Here is a 20,884-nt window from a genome sequence, read left to right on the forward strand (position 1 = left end):
TTTTGCTCTAACTGAAGTTTTTTCCACCAAATCATTCCTAGTTCCTAGATTCTCCATCACTGACAATTATTAAACCCAAGATTGTATGTTTTTCTAAAAGATCTGCTCTAGAAATTTTTTTGGGGAAGTTCTCTGGCCTGTACTATACAGGCAGTCAGACCAGATGGTCACAATGGTCCCTTTTGGCTTTAGTATCTGAGAATAGCTAGACTGGTGCATTGCTCAAGTCTAGTGAAGTAACTGTTACTCTACAGACACAAATGAGTTTAGGATTCTTTACTGTGGTAGGTTTGCTGCGGGATGCCAACTCCGTAATAGAAATCCTTCTGGTGACTTCAGTGGACGTTAGATCATGACCTCGATTTTCCGAACAGAGCAGGTCTACTTTTCTGAGGTGTAAAAAAAAAAAAAAAATGAGGAGTCCGGTGGCACCTTAAAGACTAACAGATTTATTTGGGCATAAGCTTTTGTGGGTAAAATACCACTTCTTCAGATGCAACAGGTATGTCTGAGGTAAGTCAATCTCATGCAGAGCAAGAGATCTGGGTAACTAATGGTCTTGCATTATTAATCATTGCTGAAATTAGGTTGCTAGAACAAGGGAGGTCACACTCATTGGGCCTGATTCAACACAACAAATATCCGTTTTCCACAGCATCCAGGCTATTTTTTTCATTTTTGGAGGATTGGGGAGGAACTGATCTTCTGTAACATATCATGGATGTTGGACATTTAGCAGAAAATATATTATTCAGCATAAAACAGAAGAGATAAAAAGATGCGATACCAAGGAAAAAGCTTTAATTTGCTGAATCTTTTGGCTCCCAAATACAGGTGGAGGATGTCGGATCCACTTCTAGAAAACGTTTAGAAAAAAAAATCTGGATTGATGTAAATGTCTAGTATGTGTGTAGGGTATCATGATTTTCTTCCTCTGTTACATTTGCACACTTTCTACCTTATGGAAAGCCAGAGTAATCTAGTCTATTTCCTGAACTCAGACAGCTCGTTTTGGATATATTATTTCCTCTCTGTGCTTGACAATAGGTTTTGGTCAAAGCACCAAAATGTTAAATGGTTGTCCCACTTTCAAAAAGGACACTCCAACCTTCCTCCCCATTCTTTACTTTATTCACTCTGAATGGGGGGAGGGGGGAGTATGTTAAGTGTTTTGTTGTTGTATTGCCTATTTCTGGCTAACCCTGGGTTTTGCTAGGAAGACCAGTTGGTTACCCATGAGTACATTCTGTGCCTCTACTCTGTCCCTACTGTCGTTGTCTTCTGTGAATCGTGACTGCCCACTCCACAGTGATCTTCTGCACCTGCATATGCTATTGCACCAGTACAGTGCACTGAAGCAGCTTGTAAAAGAGAGAATGTTCTCTGTGTTTACTGTTCTTGATGGGTAGGAATTGCATCTAGTAGACTTTCCTTCATCGTCATGCAGATTTAAGACTTTTTCCTTTTTTGAAAAAGGTATCTGAAATCAGCTCAAACCCAAGGTCTCATTCTTTTGTCTCTTGAAAGAGAGTTGCTACTTTTGTGCCTTGTATGAGAGATTCCTAATAAACTCTGGATATTAATTTTTGAATCAAGTTGAATATAGGAAGTTGACATTCCTTTCTGTAAAAGTGCAGTAACCGAAGAGTAACTTTTTGTCAGTGCAGATTAAAATACTTTTTTTTTTTTTCTGAGGAAGCCTGGTATACACTCTTCTGTACCAGTTGTCTACCTGCATTGAATGCTGTAATTTGACAAAACCATGGAGAGTGAGTTTGTGTGTGTGTGGGGGGGGTGGTGAGAAAACCTGGATTTGTGCTGGAAATGGCCCAACTTGATTATCATACACATTGTAAGGAGAGTGATCACTTTAGATAAGCTATTACCAGCAGGAGAGTGGGGTGGGAGCAGGTATTTTTTCATGCTTTGTGTGTATATAATAAGATCTTCTAAACTTTCCACAGTATGCATCCGATGAAGTGAGCTGTAGCTCACGAAAGTTTATGCTCAAATAAATTGGTTAGTCTCTAAGGTGCCATAAGTACTCCTTTTCTTTTTGCGAATACAGACTAACACGGCTGTTACTCTGAACCATGGTCTCTTTGGTAACACCCTTTTAAATGTTATTTTAAAAAAAAATGTTAAGTTCTATGTTTATTTCTCAATGATTTCCATGCTGAATGTGTTTTCATTTAAACAACAGTGCTAATGGGCATTTGGGGCTCTGGCCAGGGCTCTGAAAGTCAAGCAGCATATTTTCAAAAGTTGTGTGTTGTCAGTGGTTGGGAATGTCTTTTAATTTTGAGGCAAGTCCTTACAGGCTCAGTCCTAGGGAAGCGGTTGCTGTAGTTGACCCAGGACTGGCTCAGGCAGTGATCCTCTCAGCAAGGGGCAGAGACCCAGGACTGGCTCAGGCAGTGATCCTCTCAGCAAGGGGCAGAGACCCTGGCTCAGCCTGTGGGGCCGAGCACCCCTTACCTGTGGGGCCTGTGCTGGCGTTTCAGGCAGTGGTGCGGCTGCTTCTGGGCAGGGGAGAGATCTGTGTGTAGGAATGTCAGACAGGGTCTGGTATGACCTGCTAGGAATGACTTGGACAGTCCTGGGCCTGGAGGGTGGAGAGACCTGGAAGCGTGACCCCTAGGCTGCCCCTGGCCCCGGCACCGGCCCCAATTCCCTAGGGGGGATGGGAGGAGCCTAGGTGTGAGTCCTGGGGGAGGGGCAGAGAGCGGGGTTGGGTCAGGACCCCCTGGGGGAGGGGCAGAGAGCGGGGTTGGGTCAGGACCCCCTGGGGGAGGGGCAGGGCATGGGGTCCTGGGCCCATAGAGTGTGACTCCTTTTCCCCCCGCCCTGCGCTGGGCTAAGGGTCCCGTGGGCGGCCGGGGGCAAACAAACTCAGAGGGGCGGAGCAATGGCGTGTCACTCAGGCTCCGCCCCTTCTCTTAAAGCGGCAGGGCAGCCGTCTAACGGACACCAGCCTGGTCGCGGTTCGCCCTCACGCGCAGGCCCAGGGCGCCTTGTTGCTGTTGGCGCGTGCACCCGCCCCCCCTCCGTCAGCGTGCTGCTGGGGAACGCGTTGACGCCATCGGTGTTCGCACGACGCTGCGGCCCCCCACATCGCACGCCTCGAGCGAAAACAAAGGGCGCTCCGCGGCGCTTGTGAGGAAGGGGGCGGGGCCCTGGCGGCCCCTCCCCGCGCCCTGATTGGCGGGCGGGGCAGCCAGGTGGGTGACGCGCCGCCGTTGCTGGAGGGGCGGCGGGGTGGGAGCGCCCCTGCGATGGCAGGAAGGAGACGGGGTGACGCTCCCGGAAGCGATTGCGCGGCGGGGGCAGGCAGAGCAGGCCCGGTCCAGGCGGCGGCGGCGACCCGGACCATACGCGAGGAGGCGGCGGCGGCGCGTTGGCGGTAGCCGTGGGGCGGGCGGCTGAGCGGCCGCAGGTACCGGGCTCCCGGCTGGCGGGGGAGAGGGGATGGCTCTGCTGCGAGCCCCGCGCCCGGGAGAGCGCGCCCGGAGCTCGGCGTGCCCCCTCCGGTGCGTGCTGCCGGCTGGGCCGCGGGCCGCGTGTGAGGCAATGGGCGGCGGAGGGCGCGGCCGCGGGGCCCGGCCCGGAGCGAACCCTAGTGCACGGGCCGGGTACCTCAGCGGGCGGGCTTGGCCCTCCCCGCGGCGGCCAGGCTGGAGGCGTTGCTCCGGGGGTCTCGGGCCGCTCCGCGCGGTGCTGCTGGGTGTCCCGGGCCATGGCTTGTAGCTAGAATTACGGAGCTGGGGACCGAGCGCCCTGGTCCTGTGCCCTGTGCGGAGTTCTCCGGGCCGCGGGAAGGGGGGGAGGGACGGAGCCGGTCTGGGAAACAGCCCCCCCCCCCCCCCACCGTGACCTGTCAGCTCTGGGGTGGGGTTGGAGGCTGAACACTCCCCTCCTCTCACACTGCACCCGCTGTTGGTGCGCCTCCCTCCGCACAACTCAACGGGCATTTCACAAAGCCACGCGTGGTTAATTGAGGGGGTGAGGAGAGAGAAACAATGAACAGGGAAAAGTATCCCGTGAGGAAATAGAAGAGAGGTGGGTTTGTCAGTGATATAAAGAGTTGTTTGATGGTTTCTGCAAGGAATATGTATCAGTTACACAATTTTCCTTGCTTGCATACTGCTCCGTTTAACTGAAAATACACCTGTACTTGTTAAAAGAAAAAAAGAAAAAAAAAGTTAAATCTTTAATTTAGGCGGTCTTGTTAATTTAGGAGATGATCCATGTGATCCCGAACTTCTCAGACCCCATAGAGCTGTAATAGGGTAGACACACCAGTGCAGTTTGCATAGTCTCATTCTAACATGACTTAAAGTGGATTTTTAGAGGAGAAAGATACAGTAATCTGAGAAATGTATGTATTTTTTTTAGAACGTTTTAAAATTGCTTCTATACTTGAGGGAGATGCACCTGGTTTAGCTAATGGGTCTGGATAGCAAGCAAACTTTTTTGATGATCTTTGCTATTTCCTGCCTATGCATATGTAGTATGAAAATTGACTATAAAAATGGCATTGTGAGCTTACAAATTGGTCTCAGTAATGTGTACATCAACTACAGTATATGTAGGCATGGCAAAAAAATTTTAAAATAATTTTGACAGATGTATTTGTTTTTAAGCTTTTTTTTCCATTTTAATCAATTCAGCTTTTATCACAGTTGCATAAAATTATGGTGGGTCAGATAATTTAATAACAGTAGATGTTGAAATTGAAAAAGTTAAAGCTTTGATTCCATTGAAGTAAAAATTGTCAACATATGTCAAAATACACAAAGAAAATGGCCTTAAATCACACTCTTGAGTTCTCAAGCACCATTTTTTTTTGTCTATCTGTAAATTTTAGTGATCATTGATGGAAATATTTTTGTTGGTATATGTATGGTAAACTGGACAATTATGAATATTTACTGATGAATCTAATCCTTCCAACCCTAAATATATGCTGTTTTATGTACACAAATACTTTTGATGTCTTCCAGCCCAGCAAACTCAGTTGGAGATCCAAGTCCTGCTGTGTTTTTTCTGGCTCCTATATCTTCAATAATAAAGATTCAGTGGGCCAGATTCTCTTCCCAGTTATACCTGTGCAACCTTATTCTCTTCATTAATTTGCACAGGTGAAACTGAGGCAAGAATATGACCATTCAGTTAGAACTTAATTAACATTTCTGTTCATATGGAAGAATATAGTCAATCTTTTCTGATCTAATTACTCTGCAGGGCTAATGAGTGCAAATTTGTAAAGCTTTTTCATCACTAAAGGAAACATTGTTGCCACCATTAGGGACCACAGCTCCATAGAAGAGGAAACCGCTGCTTTTAGAGCAACCTCCATGAGGGTTAAGGTTTTCCAGTGGAAGGGGAATATCCAAGAGGATGGGAATCAGGCAGCAAGTGCAAGGGAGAGAGGAAGGAAGGGGATCAGTCTGCTGAACATGTGCAGTTGAGAGAGAGAGAAACCGAGTAGATGGAAAGGAAAGGAAAGTGAGATGAAGAGCAAAGGCAAACACCTCTACTGTATTTAATAGTTAAAATGGAATACATAAATATTCTAAGTCGTATCTGGAAAATAATATGATCAGTGGTAGTTGCCACAAAGATGTAGCCTGATCATGAGTGGGGATCATGGTTGGGAAGGGAGGTGACTTCTGATAGATTATCACTTGATGTCCTTATATCAAGACAGTGTATCTTTTTAAAAGATACACTCTGACTCAAGCAGAAGTTATGGGGCAAAGTTATCTGGCCTGTGTTATGTAGGAGGTTAGACTGGAGATCTAAATGGTCCCGTCTGGCTGTAAAAAATCTACAAGAACTCTTTCATAAGACAGGGTTCACACTGAATTGAAGTTTGAGAACGTTTGTTACAAAGTGTATTTTCTTCTTCTCTAATTGTGGATGGGATTCCTATGATTTTTTGAGGCTTCATTTAAAACGGTAATACAGCAAAATCACCACCTCCAGGCAATTCAGACCCCCACTGTTTACGATACATGGGTTTTCATTAAAAAATGCAGGCTGAACAGCTTTTCCTCTGCACCTGTGTTGATGCAATGATGGTAGGAGCTTTTGTCTCTCGAAGCCACACGTTTTTATTTCCCTGGGAGATATTGACCCAAGTGGGATACGTGTCATTGGTACGTCAGTGGCCTTGGTGCTCGTTTTTAAAGCTCGTGGATGGTCTTATCTAAAATTGTTTTCATATGTTATGGTTTGCATAAGCGCTGAAGATGACTTTGCCAGTGACATCACTTTGAATTATAGACATTAAGTAACTTTTAATTCTGCTGTAAGAGAACATTTCATGAATGATGTGGATTCTACGCAAAAAAAAAAAAAGGGGTGGGGGTTAATACCATGTAAAAGTTATAGTTAGGCACATAGGTTGGGAAATAACACCTGGCTCTTAAGTGTCACTTTTCATCCATAGATCTCAAATGAGGATTACAGTTGAACCTTATACAGTATGGTCTCCAATCACATGACAATACTTCTTGAAGTATTTTTTGCCCACATACAGCTAGTAATATTAAAACGTCGTTTTTGTATAGTGCTTTTTGTCAATAGATCTCAAAGCGCTTTATGAAGGAGGTGAGTATCATTATCCTGTATGGGATAAGAGGCTAATGGATCTTGGATCTTTGTGTGTAAGTATATGTGGGATTGATGGAGGGTTCATCATTTAATCTGTCTCCTGCAAGCATTTTTCTATTTCCAGATGCAGGAGGGTGAACCACGTTTTAAAGTAATCTGTGCAGTCTGGAGGACCGATGTAGTGAATTAAGGATAGGGAAATAGTTGGGGTTTCTCATAATTGACAGTCTCACACACAAGTGCAAACACACAGTTCCACTTTTCCTTTGGTCAGTAAGTAACTCTGAAAAGTACATTCTGCTTTAATAGGTTTTTCAGTTCCAAAATTTTCCTTCTGGTGTTTGTTTTTCATTTCTCTTGAATGCTGTTCTGGAGGTTTACAAGTTATATAATTTGCATATATAATTACAGTCGTCTTTTGTCTGCAGACAAGACTAGCATCCTACCACGACCTCTATCTATGATGGCTTTATAGGTTTGGTTCTAAGAGTCTTTAGAGCATGATGCTTTGCTTGCAAACAAAGGAGACAAATGTAACACAAAACCAGAATTATTTTCAGAGCATCCGTAATGGGTGTTACTAAGCTATGGCTCAGGCTTCCTTGGGCTGGCTTCCTGGTAGGGAATTATCTGTAGGGTCAGGGTCCTACTCCCTCTAGGTTGCAGTTTGCAATGGCATAGTAATAGTCCTATTCCGGTGACTCCCTTCTTCCTTTTGTAATGGGACGTATTCATATATACTGGAGTCCTAAGTATGTGTGCTGTGATTACCATAATGCTTAGTTTTCTAAGACATAGTTTTCTTTTGGTAGCTTATTCAGGTTTTGCCAGAAGCTCAGAACGGGTGACAGGAGCTGGATCGCCTGATGATTACCTGTTCTGTTCATTCCCTCTGGGGCACCTGGCATTGGCCACTGTCGGAAGGCAGGATACTGGGCTAGATGGACCTTTGGTCTGACCGAGTAAGGAAGTTCTTATGTTAAGTGAGATGGCTGTGCTCCTCATTTGTTTTGTTGGGTTTTCTGGGATTTTTTGGAAATGCCACATCTAATTTTGTAGTTTACTTTTAAACTGCTGGGCAGATGTCCCCTAATTTTAGATCTTTTTGATCTCATCTACTGTTTGCAAGACTGTTATTGAGATAATATATTTGTATGCAAAATGAATATTGGTTAACAGCTGAAATAAAGTTTATGGTGGTGTTTGTGTAAGGTGAATTTCAAGTTTTATTTCAGGAAAAGGTTCCAAAGAGAGAGAACTGCTCAATACAGTTTATTTAGTTTATCATCATCTCATTTACTTTTTTATAAAAAGGAAAACATTGACACTTCTGTGAGGAATTGCTTACAGTCTCTTAGAAATGTCTTTTGTTGTACAGAAGCCTGCTATTTATTTTGAGTGCATATAGGACAATTCTGGTGTTTGGTAACTTTTACTGAAATACTGTACCTTACTGTTTGAAGTTGTTTGCATGTTTTGACCCTATGAGAGAGCAGAGAGTCAGATTTAATATACTTGTAATTTTCTGATGTTTGATTCCTGTTTCTTGCTTCTAAAATATCATTATAACTGAATCTATTTTTACCACAGTTTATAGCTTAACTTTTATTCACCTTGTCAAAAGGGAGTTTGATACAGAAGGGAGTAGATGAGTTAGGATTTTGGAAATTCTTGTGCTTGGGACATTTTTGCTACAAAGGACTCTTAAAACTGATGTGGTTGTGTTTTTTGCAGCAAGTGTACTGACATGCATAAACCTCATGTTTATAAAAAAATAAACATTTTTGAAGCATAAATACAAATGTTCTTTGGAACTAACCTCTACAGGAGGGCCATCTTAGTTTATACTGGTGTACAAACATAACAGTTTCCAGCAGGTAAGACAACATGATTTTGACCACTAAATTTAGGGGGGGAAATTGATGCTCATTTATCTATATTTATTTGTTAAAACAAGGACAAGATGTCCTCATTATTTAAAAGTACAACAAAACTGATACCCAAATACAACAGTGCATTATAATTCCATCTCCAGCAGTTCCAATGCCGGGAGGTAAAGTTTAGCTTTGCAGTTTGCTGTCTAGGTCCCCAAGTTTTGAAGTGTTATGGACAAGGTTGTGGGGAGTAAATGCAAAAGCCAGAGGCCCTCACGGAAAACACCTAGTAAACAACTCCTTCCTAATGTGGCTTCAGCTTGAAAATCTCTTCTGACCTTCATTGGGGTGGGGAGGTGCAGAGAGAGAGAGAGGTGGTCTCAGGCAAATTCAGAACTGTTCAAGCTTTGTATCAAACCAAAATCTTAAACTTATCAGCACTAATGCTTATGGGATTTCCAGTTGAGCGGAAGTTCATAGATTCCAAGGCCAAAAGGGACCACTGTGAGCAAATCTAACCTCCTGTGTAACACAGGCCAGGGAACTGCCCCAAAATAATTCATAGAGCAGATCTTTTAGAAAACTATTTAGCCTTCATTTAAAAATGATCCGTGATGGAGCGTCCACCATGACCCTTGGTAAATTATTCTAATGATTAATTACTTTCACAGTTAAAATATATACATCATTTATGGTCTGAATTTGTCTAGCTTCAACTTCCAGCCACTGCATCATGTTATATACCTTTCTCTGCTAGGTTGAAGAGCCCATTATTAAATATTTCTTCCCAGTTAGATACTTGCCAGTAATTTACAAGGGAAAAGGCTCAATTTTATTTTAATCACAATTTTTGTGATTTATTGGTTTATTTTATACATTTTTATAGTTATTAATCGGATTGTTCAATCCATTATTATCTCACTGGAATTAATCATGCTGGGTTAATTTCAGGATTGTTTCTTCCCTCCCTCATACTTTCAAGTGTGTGTGTCCGTTTGATTTTGTTACCTCCCATATCCAGTTAATAATTTAGAGTTAAAAACAGAAAATTGTAGTAAATCTCCTTCCAAAAAAAAAAAAAAAGATACCCATGTTCTGCCCCTCTTTCTCTTAGGTTTCCGTTTTCCATTGCAGGTTGGGTCTTTTTTCTTTCTTATATTCCCGTATTTGTAGGTTAATTCCTTTGCATTCTTTTGCTTTTTTTATTGTTTGAGCATACTGTCTATTATTTCAGGAGTATTGCATTTCTTCCTGATGCATGAGTTTTCCCATCTCAGTGTTGTAAGATTAGTCTCGGTAAGTGTTGTGTCCTTTTATGCTTCTTTATGATGTATAGAGAGAGGCCTGAAAATGTGTGTTGAGTGGTTGAATGTCAAATATGGTCTTACCTTGGTTTTGGAAGATTTATTGTGGATCCGAGGTGTGCACAGTGGGCTTTCTTACACCTTAATTGAGGACTATTGAGTATAAGCCTAGGGAAGAAGCTAAACTTTAACTTGACTAATTTAGCACATGCATATGTATGGCTTGCCTTGTCTTGACCAGCATTTTAGAAGCTGTTACAACAAGCTAGCTAATGTGACCTAACATTACGCATTTAAATCCCAGTCTAGACAAAGCCTATGGGAACAAAGGACGGAGTATGGTCCACGTGCTACCATGAAAGCCTTGCACGCTCTTTCTCCCTCCCCATTCCACTCTTCTCTCCACAGAAGGACAGTGCCTGTGCTTCCTGCATAAATGCTTCTGTACCCTTGAACTCCAGTTGGGAATGGATGGGTTTCTGTTTTCCTCAGATGTCAGTAGATCATTCTAAGCAAGTCGCTTTGCCTGATTTCTTGGTGCCCTCTGCTCAGTCCTATCAAGATGTACTAGAACCAGTTGTTTTTTTTCTTCTCAGTAGTGAAGCTCCAGTTGCTGCAGCTCTTTAAAGACACTCACTAAAAACAAAGGGTGGGAAAGGGAATGGAGCTGAAAACTCTCAGTACCTCCATCCTGTTGGTAACTACTTCAGGACCAGGAGACTGGGGCTGCTGGGACTGCCTTTCACCTTGAATGGAAGAAGCAGAGTCGTGGGGCAACTTCTAGCCACCTCACCTGGTCTCACATCTAGAGGCTTGGCTTTACAGCAACAAAATGGCCAAGAAGGCAGTTTTTCTCTCAGCTTGACATGCACGACTACAGAATTCAGCGTCCTCAGCCAGAGCCTTTGTCTCTGCTGTTCTTCCTAAAGTGATAATTGCTTTGCCTAGGGCTTTGGCAGAGGCCAGGTGTTAGTTGAAAAGGCTTAACTCAAGCTACTGCTTTCTGAACTCCCCCTACTGCTAGCAGTATGTCCCAGCTCACACCACCTCCAGTCATCTCGCTCCTGATAGCTCCCTTGTTTTTTTCCCCATTGGCTTCTCTCATCCACTCAGTGATCATGGTTGCACAGGATATCGCTGTCTCAGCTGCAGCACTCTATCCACCCCTCACTCCTGAAATCACTGTTCTCCTTTGTCCTAACTTTCTCCTGGGCATACTCAGCAGACTGCAGAACTGCAGCTCCCTTCCCTTTCCCAGAGCCTTTCACCTCAGTCTTGTGTATGGCCCCTTCAGCTCCTTCAATTTCTGATCATCCCCTCCATGATCTGGAAGGTGGAAGAAATGAGAGCAAATTATTCAGAAGGGGACAGTAAGCATGGAGAGCGCAACTCCTGGTGTGAGTTCTCTTCATCGAGGAGGTGGAACATTTGGGAAATCTTCAGCACGGCTCTGAGGAAAATGTGCTCTCTGAAGTGAGTGCAGAAAATAAGACAAGGTGGGGGGTAATAGGAGCCTATATAAGAAAAAGACCCAAAAATCGTGACTGTCCCTATAAAAATCAGGACATCTGGTCACCGTACCCTTACAGGAAGCAAAATCTCAACTAGTATCTCTTGTGCAATTTGCATTTTTGCACATTTTCCAGTTATGAAAAAGTATGAGTCTGTGTGTGGGAATGCGAGTGAAGAGGATTCAGGGGGCCATGAGGGCTTGAGTGAGGCTGGGATTCTAAGGCTGCCTAGTTTAGAGCTCTCTTTTCCCCCCTCCCCACTAATGCTACAGAGGAGGAGGCTTTCTCTCTCTGTCCATGTCACTCCATACATCTGTTAGGTTTGTAATATAAACTTAGTAAGAGGTTGAAAAATTTACTCGACTTCCCTTAGCCTAAGAATGGATCATATTCACCAGAGTAAAAAGAAAAAAAATCTGTTCAATCATACACCCTCACAAAGCACACCCCTTCTTGAAAGTTAGAGGACCTGCAGGAGTTTCATTTTTCAGGTATGACCCTCGTATTCAGTGCAGATCCACCTCTGCTTTATTTAGTTTTGTCAAACCCCATGTTTTTTACTTTAATTTTAAAAAGTGACTGATACTTTTTCCCAACTTCCTATCACACTTTTTACTTAAGCATTGCTGTAGTGTCTTGGTTAAAGTTATCATATTGCTTAGGTTAAAGCTGTTATAGTGTTGCCTCCCAGCGCAGGTTATGTGGGAACAGCAAAACCAATTCAGGCTGCAGCCAGTGATTAGCATGTTCGTAGTGATTATGTCACTAATTCACAGAAAAAGTCCCAGGAGCTACTGAGGGCAAAGGGCGTGTCCAAAGAGCAAACTGGAAGGAAGAATAAGACTGATTTTTTTTAAAAAAAATTATTCAAGCTAACACACTGTCTTTAACATTTAGGCCGTTACCTACAGCTGATGAACTCCAAAAAGAGTGAAACCATTTAATATAGGTCCTGTAGTACTGGCCTGAAGACCTGCTTTCCAGATAGGCTTTGTCTACATGACGAAACATTACCATGTTTAAATGTGATTTTTTTTAACAATACAGCTGGGTAACACGATGCTGACTGTGACTGTGCCATCAGTGTAGGCAGGAGTGGGGCTTGTTCACCGTAGTGTAAAGTCTAACCGTGCCTAACCATCCTGAGGACTCTGAGGATTACTTGTGCTCATCTGCACTGACTGCAAAAGTTGTCAGCATCACATTAGCCTACTTGATTCTGAAAAATTGTTTCAAAATGTCTTTATGTAGACGAAGCTGTAGTGTGGTGGGGATTGGGAGAGAAACAAAGGAAAAGAATATGAGAGGGTAGGATGAAAGGAAAGAGGAATATGAAAACAGGAGGGGGGGGAGAGAGAGACCTAATCGGAGTCCTGATCTTGACCCCTTATGCTTACATTGATTTTAAAAAAAACACACACCTAATTGAAATAGTTATATTATTGCAAAGCCTATGTGTAGACGAGGCCTTAGAATGCAAGTAACTGTCAGGCTGCTAATGAGTGTATTTGCCCATCCTGCCGTCCCACAGTTTGGAGATATGAGGAGTCTAAAAATAATTAGAATGGTTCTCAAAATTGAATGTCACCTTATTCTTTTGAAACCAGTATCGCTAAAACACTTTGTTCTACTTGCACCAGACTTCCCTCCTTCCCTGTTTCTTAGGGAAAAAAATTACCCTTGGGAAAGATGTGCAGTGTAAAATATTGAGGTAGATTAGTTTTTAATATTGGCAAAGTTACCAGGGAACGGCATCAGTAATACTTAGTGGTAAATTAGTTTTAGCCTTAACAGAGAAATGACCACACTCTCCACAATAAATTATAGATTTTATTTTAAATTGTGGAAATTTAATTTTGTCCTGACATACCAGAATTGGAATTCAGGATTCTGTGTATACCCAAGAACTACTGTTAGCATCATCTCCTCTGTATTGATTTAGGTGGTGGCGTTGTCAAAAACGTGCACACTTGAATTCTGATCTTGGTAGATAACTTGATGATGAGCTGTTATATATGAGCTCCAAACTGTAAATACAATTACACAAAAACACGTTTTGGTAACTTTTACTGTATAGCTTTTAAAACTGCAGTTCCTTCAGAGAGAGAAATAGTTCGTAAGTATTTAATGGTGAGATGTCAAGTGTTGCTTTCTAGCACAGTGTGTTTAATTTTCATTTTTCAGGAAGTTCTTGCAAAAGGTACAGTTCTTGTTTTCAGACTATTTAGTTTACATTATACCATCCACATCATACTGAAATTGATTTAAATGTTTCAACTGAGACAATAAATTGAGATTTAAAGGAGCAAATTTAGCCAGTCTTCATAAAAACAGATTGCTTGCCTTTCTTTACTGTTAATCCTGGTTTTTATTATTATTATTAGGAAGCAGTGTTTTTAAGGAAGTATGGTTGATTATCCAAATCACAGTAATAAAAAGAATAATTTATGGAAAATACTAGGTAATAGTCTCTAATTGGAAAAATCCACCTTGATGTAACATTAAAATAAACACACTTTACCTTTTGTTTCTATTTAGCAATATTGAAATTGGTTTAATTCATTTCTTTGAAAAAATAAGGAATGCAAAATATTTTTATATTTCAAAAGATTTGAATTGATGTTTGCATGCAGCAATTTGTATTTAAAAGAAATCCATTCAGTGTTCTGTCTTTGACATGCAAATACCACTGAAATTCAATTTGAAGAACTTTGAGATTGCTATGCTTTTCTTTAATTCTTGTAAGTTGCTTTAGCATTACAAAAATAGTTGCTTCAGATGTAATGCATGTGTTCCATCTTTATCTGTAGTGCCCTTTTTGTTGTTTGAGTATATACATGGAAAATTATTAAATACATAACCTTGGTGATTACAATTTGCGGATTCTTTTTTGTTATGGATATTTATGCATTATAGTATGTTGAATGGGAAGCTACATTTTTAGATAAAAAAAAATTAACAGTTCCTATGTGGTCTCACCTTTCTTCACATGCAGCAATTAAATATTCTAGTTTTTAAATGTAAAATAGCTGACAACCAGGAAACAATTTTTTAAAATGTTAAAAATGTTACTACAATGGACCACTGCCCTAAATGCTAGTTATTTTTTAATTTTACAGTAAACTTTTTAAAAAGTGTATTTGGTTTTGAATTATAGTTAAATCTTGAACATGCAGTTCAGTATAACTTGCAACTTATGAAAAGAATTGGCACTGTTAAAGCAACAGCAATGTCAACAGAAATCCAGATAATATTCCAGGTTTAATAAGTGATACAATTTGTATTCAAGGTACCAGTGTGTTCTGATGGTGGGTGAAATGAGGGGGGACACCTCATTTTACCTTTTTGGAATGCCTGTTTGCTGTAGGAGGATGAGTTTTGGTGCTGAATGTCTTATTTTGTTAAACATTTTTTAAAGAATAACTGTATGTTCCAGAATATTAAAATGTTAAATTGACATTTTTATGGGCATTTGAAAATGCAGTGTTAGGACCAGCCAGCAGAGGACATCAGTCCTTATGCTCATGACCTGAAGTGTCAGTAAATCTCAATTTAAATATATAAACTAAAAAAGCTCTATTAATGAGGCACAAAAAAGTAGATACTGTTGAGCTTTTTTGCTATAACTGATCAAAATGTGAACAATGACCATTTCAAAATTTGAACGGTAAGGGATGCTACAGTATGCATCAAACAAAAAAGTTCTATATTTTTAAACCACATTATTTCTTTTATTATTTATCTGAATTTTCACCTATTTTAATATCAAAAGAAGATTTTAATCCATAGAGATTAATAAGAAAAATGGCACATATAAAGTGCTAACCTGGCACAATGAATTTTATATTTAGATGATCTGTAATTAATATTGTAGCTTGATTTCCATTCTGAGTCTGATTTTTAACTTCCATCATAACATTCTGTAAGCAAGACTTCTTTCTAACTACTGTCTGTTACATGTATTCCAGCTGGGGCAGATCTCTTGGTCTGCACATATTTTTGTTTTTTCTGTGCAAGTCCTGCATTCCTGCATGGGAGTTGCCATTCTCCTGCTGCCTAAGAATAAACCCCAGTATGGATGGAGAAGCCATTGATTGGGGCTTGATTGCTTCTGCACTATTAATAATGAACATAATTTGTGTAGCTTTTCCTTTGGTAGCACTGCGGAGTGCTGCTTCCAGTGATGGGTAGTCTCAGTGTGTAGTAACGGCCAACAGAAGTGCTGAGTAAGTGGCCTGGGAAAGGAAGAACAGTTCAGAATTGGCAGGAGCCACAAACATGCTTTGCAGGGAAGTACCAACATTGCTAAATCATATGGAACCTATGTCTACCCTACAAGTCATGCAGCTACGCTGCTGTGCGTAGACACTTACTCCAGCAATAGAAGGGATTTTTCCATTGCTGTAGTAAATCTGCCTCCCCTCAAAAGGTGGTAGCTAGGTTGATAGAAGAATTTTTCCGTCAAAATAGCTGCATCTACAGGGGGGTGAGGTTGACTTAACCATGTCACACAGGGTATGAAACTTTGCACAGCTTTGAGCAGTGTAGATAGGTCAACCTATGTGTGACAATCTGTTCATCCTTTTTACAAGACTGATAAATTTTGTACAAAGTATGTCTTGAGGTATTTGAAAACGCATAATCCGCTGAACATTATTGTCCTAGTAAAATGTGTTTGGGAACATTGTGAAGTTATAAAATTCTACTGTATAAGACATGTTCCAAGTCTGAGAAGAAAGCTTCAGACAAGTTCCCCAGAGACAAAAGGCAAGCCAGCACCTCAGCCAGGTGTCAACATAATCAGATTGACTGTCACCTGATGAGGTAGCTATTCTTTGGCAAGAAGAAGGTTGTAAACGAGAAATTTACATCTTGGCAGTGGAATAGCTGGAGGTTCCCATATAAACAGACTGGCTGTTGCCCTGTACCCCAGCTGATGATAATTCTCAAAGAGGAGGAAAAGATGAGGAACAGAGGCCCCAAATCACCTCTCTCCTCCCTTTCTTTCTACCCATGGCACCCACAGTGCCTGAAGGACAAGGAAACAAGCATTGTACTCGGTGAGGGGTCCTGGCTGAAAGGTATTCAGCCAATAAGACTGTAAAAGAACATGTGATGAGAGCGATCCCTTTGCTTTAAGTTCACTTAGCTTGTTAAGTTAGGTATTAGTTTGCATATTACCTTTTATTTCTTTGTAACCAATTCTGACTTTTATGCCTCATTACTTTAATCACTTAGAATCTATCTGTGATTTGTTTTATTTATTCTAGTGTGTGTTTGGATCGGAGTGTTTTGAGAAGCTTCATTTGAGGTAGCAGGATTTATGCATATTTTTTTCTATTAATGAAATGGTGGACTTTTTATGAGCTTGTATTGTCCAGAAGGAAAGAGCTGGACAGTTCAAGACGCGCATTTCTGGGGACAAGTCTGGGGCTGGGAATATACTGATGTCACTCTGCAAAATAATTCAGGACTGGCTAGCTAAGAGCATTCAGATGAGTGAGCTGGGAATAGTTTACATGCTAGAGGCTATGTGAGAGCAGACCAAGAGTGGTTGGTCGCACAATGAAGCAGTGTAAAATGCTCCCCAGGTTGGAGAACTGAGGGGACACAATTGCCTAAAGTTCAGATTGTACTCTAAGGAATGTCGCCACTATGTTTTCGGTATAGACCAGGCCTAAATCGTGGAGGAGAAAGGGTTTGTTAGGGGATGGAATCCTGAGGTGTAAGGATGGGGGGTGACTGGGGAATAAGATGTAAGATAAAAGAAAATAAGCAACCACATGAAGAAGTAGAGCTAAAGTATGTTCCTTTATCAGGCAATCCTATACCAGAAACAAGCCCAACCAGACAAAATTCTAGCACGCTCCTGTTGTAAATCAGAATCTAATATTATTGCTGCTACTCCCCCGCAACCAAAGTCCTATTGGGATTCAGGGGTGAAGTTCCTGTTTCTTTCAGCTGAAACAGGATTACCTTTTGTACTTAGGTTCTCTTTGTGATTGGTTACAAATCTTTGGAGGAGTACATTAGAATTTCTTTTTTCTTCAGTGGGCCCCCTGCTCCTCTAGATCCCTCAACTTGACCTCTCTCTTGTCCAAAAACTGAACAATTTGACACTCAGTCAGCACTCAGAAAATGGGAGCCATCTCCCACTTCCCTCTAGTGGGGACTGGGTGTTTGTTCTAGATGTCTTATTCCTGGGATCCAGTGGGCTGTGGTGGTGGTCTGAGTGTGCATGTTGCCAGTTTGGCCTGAGGTGGCTGAATTGTTTTGTAAAATACCGGAAGTTGAGCATGCAGTGTCTCAGTTTCACTTAGCAGCCATAAATCCAGTTGGACTATCTTGTGTGTGTCTGTCCTGAAGGAAGCATACTGTATAAGCCTAGAAATAGTCACTTTATTCACAGACTCCCAAACTTGCATTTTTATCTACGACCACAAGAACCTTGCTTTTAAATTTAAGTTTATTGCATATATTTGCCTTTCTTAGTAGCTCCTTTTAAGGCTTATTTAGGGCTAGAATTTTGAGAGCATATTAAAAGGAAATGTCTGGTTTTACTTATAGATCCCAAGAGCTTTTCACCTGTCACGCTGAGATTTAATATGATTGCACTTTTTTCCTTTCATACCCACAATAAAGAAAAAATAAGTAGTAACATTAATAAGTACATTGTTCTACCACCAAAAAAAACTTTATCTCATTTGGTTTGTAGAAAAGGTGTATATATTTAAAGACTCTGGCGGTGCACTCTGGCATTATGTTAGATGTGTGATTGATAGAAAACGGCTGAACTTTGTTCTTTGTGGTGGGCCTGAGGGGACTGACAGCTTATATACAGTAAAGAGGAAACATTAAAGAAAGACATGGAAAAATAAGAACATTGAGTTACATTATGCAGACTAAAAATAAATAAATTGGGAATATAGACCTTTATGCTTCAGGATATAAACTCCTCATAAGGAAAGCTTCTTGCTAACCTCATTAGCATTTGGTTTATTTCATAATTGTCCATGATATGATTTCTCATTCTGGCTGTGTCTACACTGGCAATAGAACGACAATTTTTTTCGTCTTTCAGAGGAGTTAACCCCCCACCACCACCACCACCACTTCGAAGACAAAAGTTTTGCCGCAACAAGTGCCAGTGTGAATAGCACGTTGTCGGCAGGAGAGTGGGTACACTGTGCGACTTTTTGCGGCACGGCTGTGGTGGCACAGTCATGTCTCTAAAAGCTGTGTAGTGTAGACATAGCCTCCTTCCTCTAAGGCACCTGGCACTTGTCACTGTCAGGGACAGAATAGACCGGTGTGATCCAGTGTGACACTATTCGTTGTTAATGGATACTGATCCATAGTGAATGGCCTTATTCTACAGATTTTTTTTTCTTGAGCTAATCTTCACAAATATTTTGTTGTTTGCAGTGATGTTGTATCCATGTAGGTCCCAGGATGTTAGAGAGACAAGGTGGGTAAGGTAATACCTTTTATTGGACTCAATTTTGTTGGCGCGAGAGATGAGCTTTTAAGCAGTTGGCTGTTAACTGCTCACTTCACCTTGTATTTGGGTGTGACATTCTGAGTACCTTTCCCAAACCTGAAAATCTCTGTGCAGATTTGAAATATTTTGCTAGCAGACCACTGTTTTCCTACAATATTGTTTTCAAAGACTAGTTTGAACAATGTTTTCCATGTATCAAAACTGTCTCACTTCTCAGTGATATTTTACCTCCTGGGAGGGAGAACTGCCTTTCTCCATCTTTCTTCTCCTGTTGCCCCCCTGTTCTAATGGTGAGATGACAAGATCAAAAACCTTTGTGGGGACACGTTACTGGCATTAGTATCAGTAGCTTGGTGTGTTTATAGACTAGTTTTTTCCTGAGCTGTGAGAGCTTGGCTTATCTTGTTGCAGAATTATGCGCGTTGACCACAAGTGAGCTGCCAAAACAGGACTCTCTTGCCCAGAGGAAAAAATGCACTCAGGTGTGAATCCTAGAAATTTAGGTGAAAAAGACCTGTTTAGGAGGGGTCTGAATAATCTTCTGAGCATGTGATCATGGAGGCCAATGTGCCAGAGATTAAGGGATTTAAACAGTTGGGTTTCTTGCTGTGAACCCATGTTGTACTCCACCTTTCCCCACTTCCTCCATCCTCAAACTCAGGAATACATTGACAGTAAAGGGGTACTTAACTAGTGGTAATGTAGGCCTCACTGGGCCATCATGGCAGGTTCATGGATGTTCAGATAAAGTGGCCAAGAAAAGTCATGATGCCATATTTTCAAAAATATCTGGTCTTATCAAAAGGGAGCTTTGTTCCCCACTGTGGTTTTGGGTGACCCCCATGTAACCACTCTTGCTATGGTTCATGAAACCAAATACACAGATGTTGTCTTCTTGGCCGTACGCTCTGCAGATGAGGGTGGTGACGCAGTTTGCTTCTTGAGACACAGGCACCTGCTCCATAGGCTTGTTATATGGATATTTTTCCTTATCCTTATGTCACAGAGGCCCCTTTGAGTGTGTTTTAAGATTCGTCCAGCTCTCACCACTGCACATACAAGATGGTGCACAGACATACAGTTTCTCATTTTCTGCTTCTGTATGGATGAAGAAGCTAGGGGTTCCCTTGTGATTCTCCCTCACTCACCTGAAGGAGTACTTTATTTTCTGCCTCTGGCCTAGCATCAGTACCAGTAGGGGAAAAGGTTTGTCAAGGGTTTTGGAGAGAGAGCCAACATTCCATGAAGCACTCAGTGCTGAAGTGGAACCCAGTGCTAAGATCAAAAGGGGGGCGGAGGGGACGACTCCTGATTTGGCGTAGTATGCATTGTGTGACACGTCTTTTTTCTTCTCTGAAATCTATAAAATCAGTAGCAACAAAACAAAGATGACCTTCAGGTTCCAGGAGTGATCTTTTTGTGGCACAACCTTGCTTTTTCTCTGGAAATGTCTTGACTCATGATGATGGATCAGAGAGGAATGTGTAGCCGCTGAAATATTTGCCAGTTGCAGTTTTGCATAATATATGTAGAAGCAAAAACGATGTTCTACAATGGAGTTAGGGTCAGCAGGACTTGGCACCACTTAAGTACAGTAGGCCAGACAAACTGTTTGCATGTGGGCTGTCGCTTCTGTTAGCACAGCTTAGCTGTTAGTGTGCTGTATACATTAAAAATACTGGGCACATAATTTCAAAGTGATAGGGGCAAACTAGAATGGATCATGTAGATCTGCAAACTAAATATTACCAGTTGTGTTTTTGTGAAGGCATTTCTTGTTACCTTGTTGCTGCTTTCTCTGTCTTAGATGTGAGCTTTATCAATTATCCCATTGACTTGATTTGTATGGTGTGGTAACTACATATATTGATGGGGCAATAATTAGTGATTGCAGCTTCATGAAGTATCTGTACTTTGGTGGTGGACTTCAGCTGTTTATGTGCTAGTTTCTCATGATTTATTAACTTGTATTAATTAGGTTGAAGGAGTTTAAGGTCAGTACAGCAAATCACATCCCTATAAAGAGAACATAAATTATACTGTATTTTAGTCTTTCAGAATTCACTTGTATAATAA

At 41.4% G+C, this 20,884-nt stretch overlaps 1 protein-coding gene across 7 annotated transcripts in view; it reads left to right on the forward strand.

The window, feature by feature from the left end:
* Positions 1-20,884, forward strand: part of RNF38 (ring finger protein 38) — a 196,247-nt gene that overhangs the window by 114,812 nt on the left and 60,551 nt on the right. Inside the window, exon 1 of one of the 7 annotated variants that reach the window (XM_073345756.1) lies at positions 3,118-3,221. The exons of 4 other annotated variants lie outside the window; for them this stretch is intronic. The gene's annotated coding sequence lies outside the window, so the exon portion shown is untranslated. 2 more of the 7 variants (XM_073345755.1, XM_073345757.1) reach the window with 2 other exon arrangements.

The sequence above is a fragment of the Lepidochelys kempii genome, chromosome 5 (genome assembly GCF_965140265.1).
Source record: "Lepidochelys kempii isolate rLepKem1 chromosome 5, rLepKem1.hap2, whole genome shotgun sequence".
Taxonomy (NCBI): Eukaryota; Metazoa; Chordata; order Testudines; family Cheloniidae; genus Lepidochelys; species Lepidochelys kempii.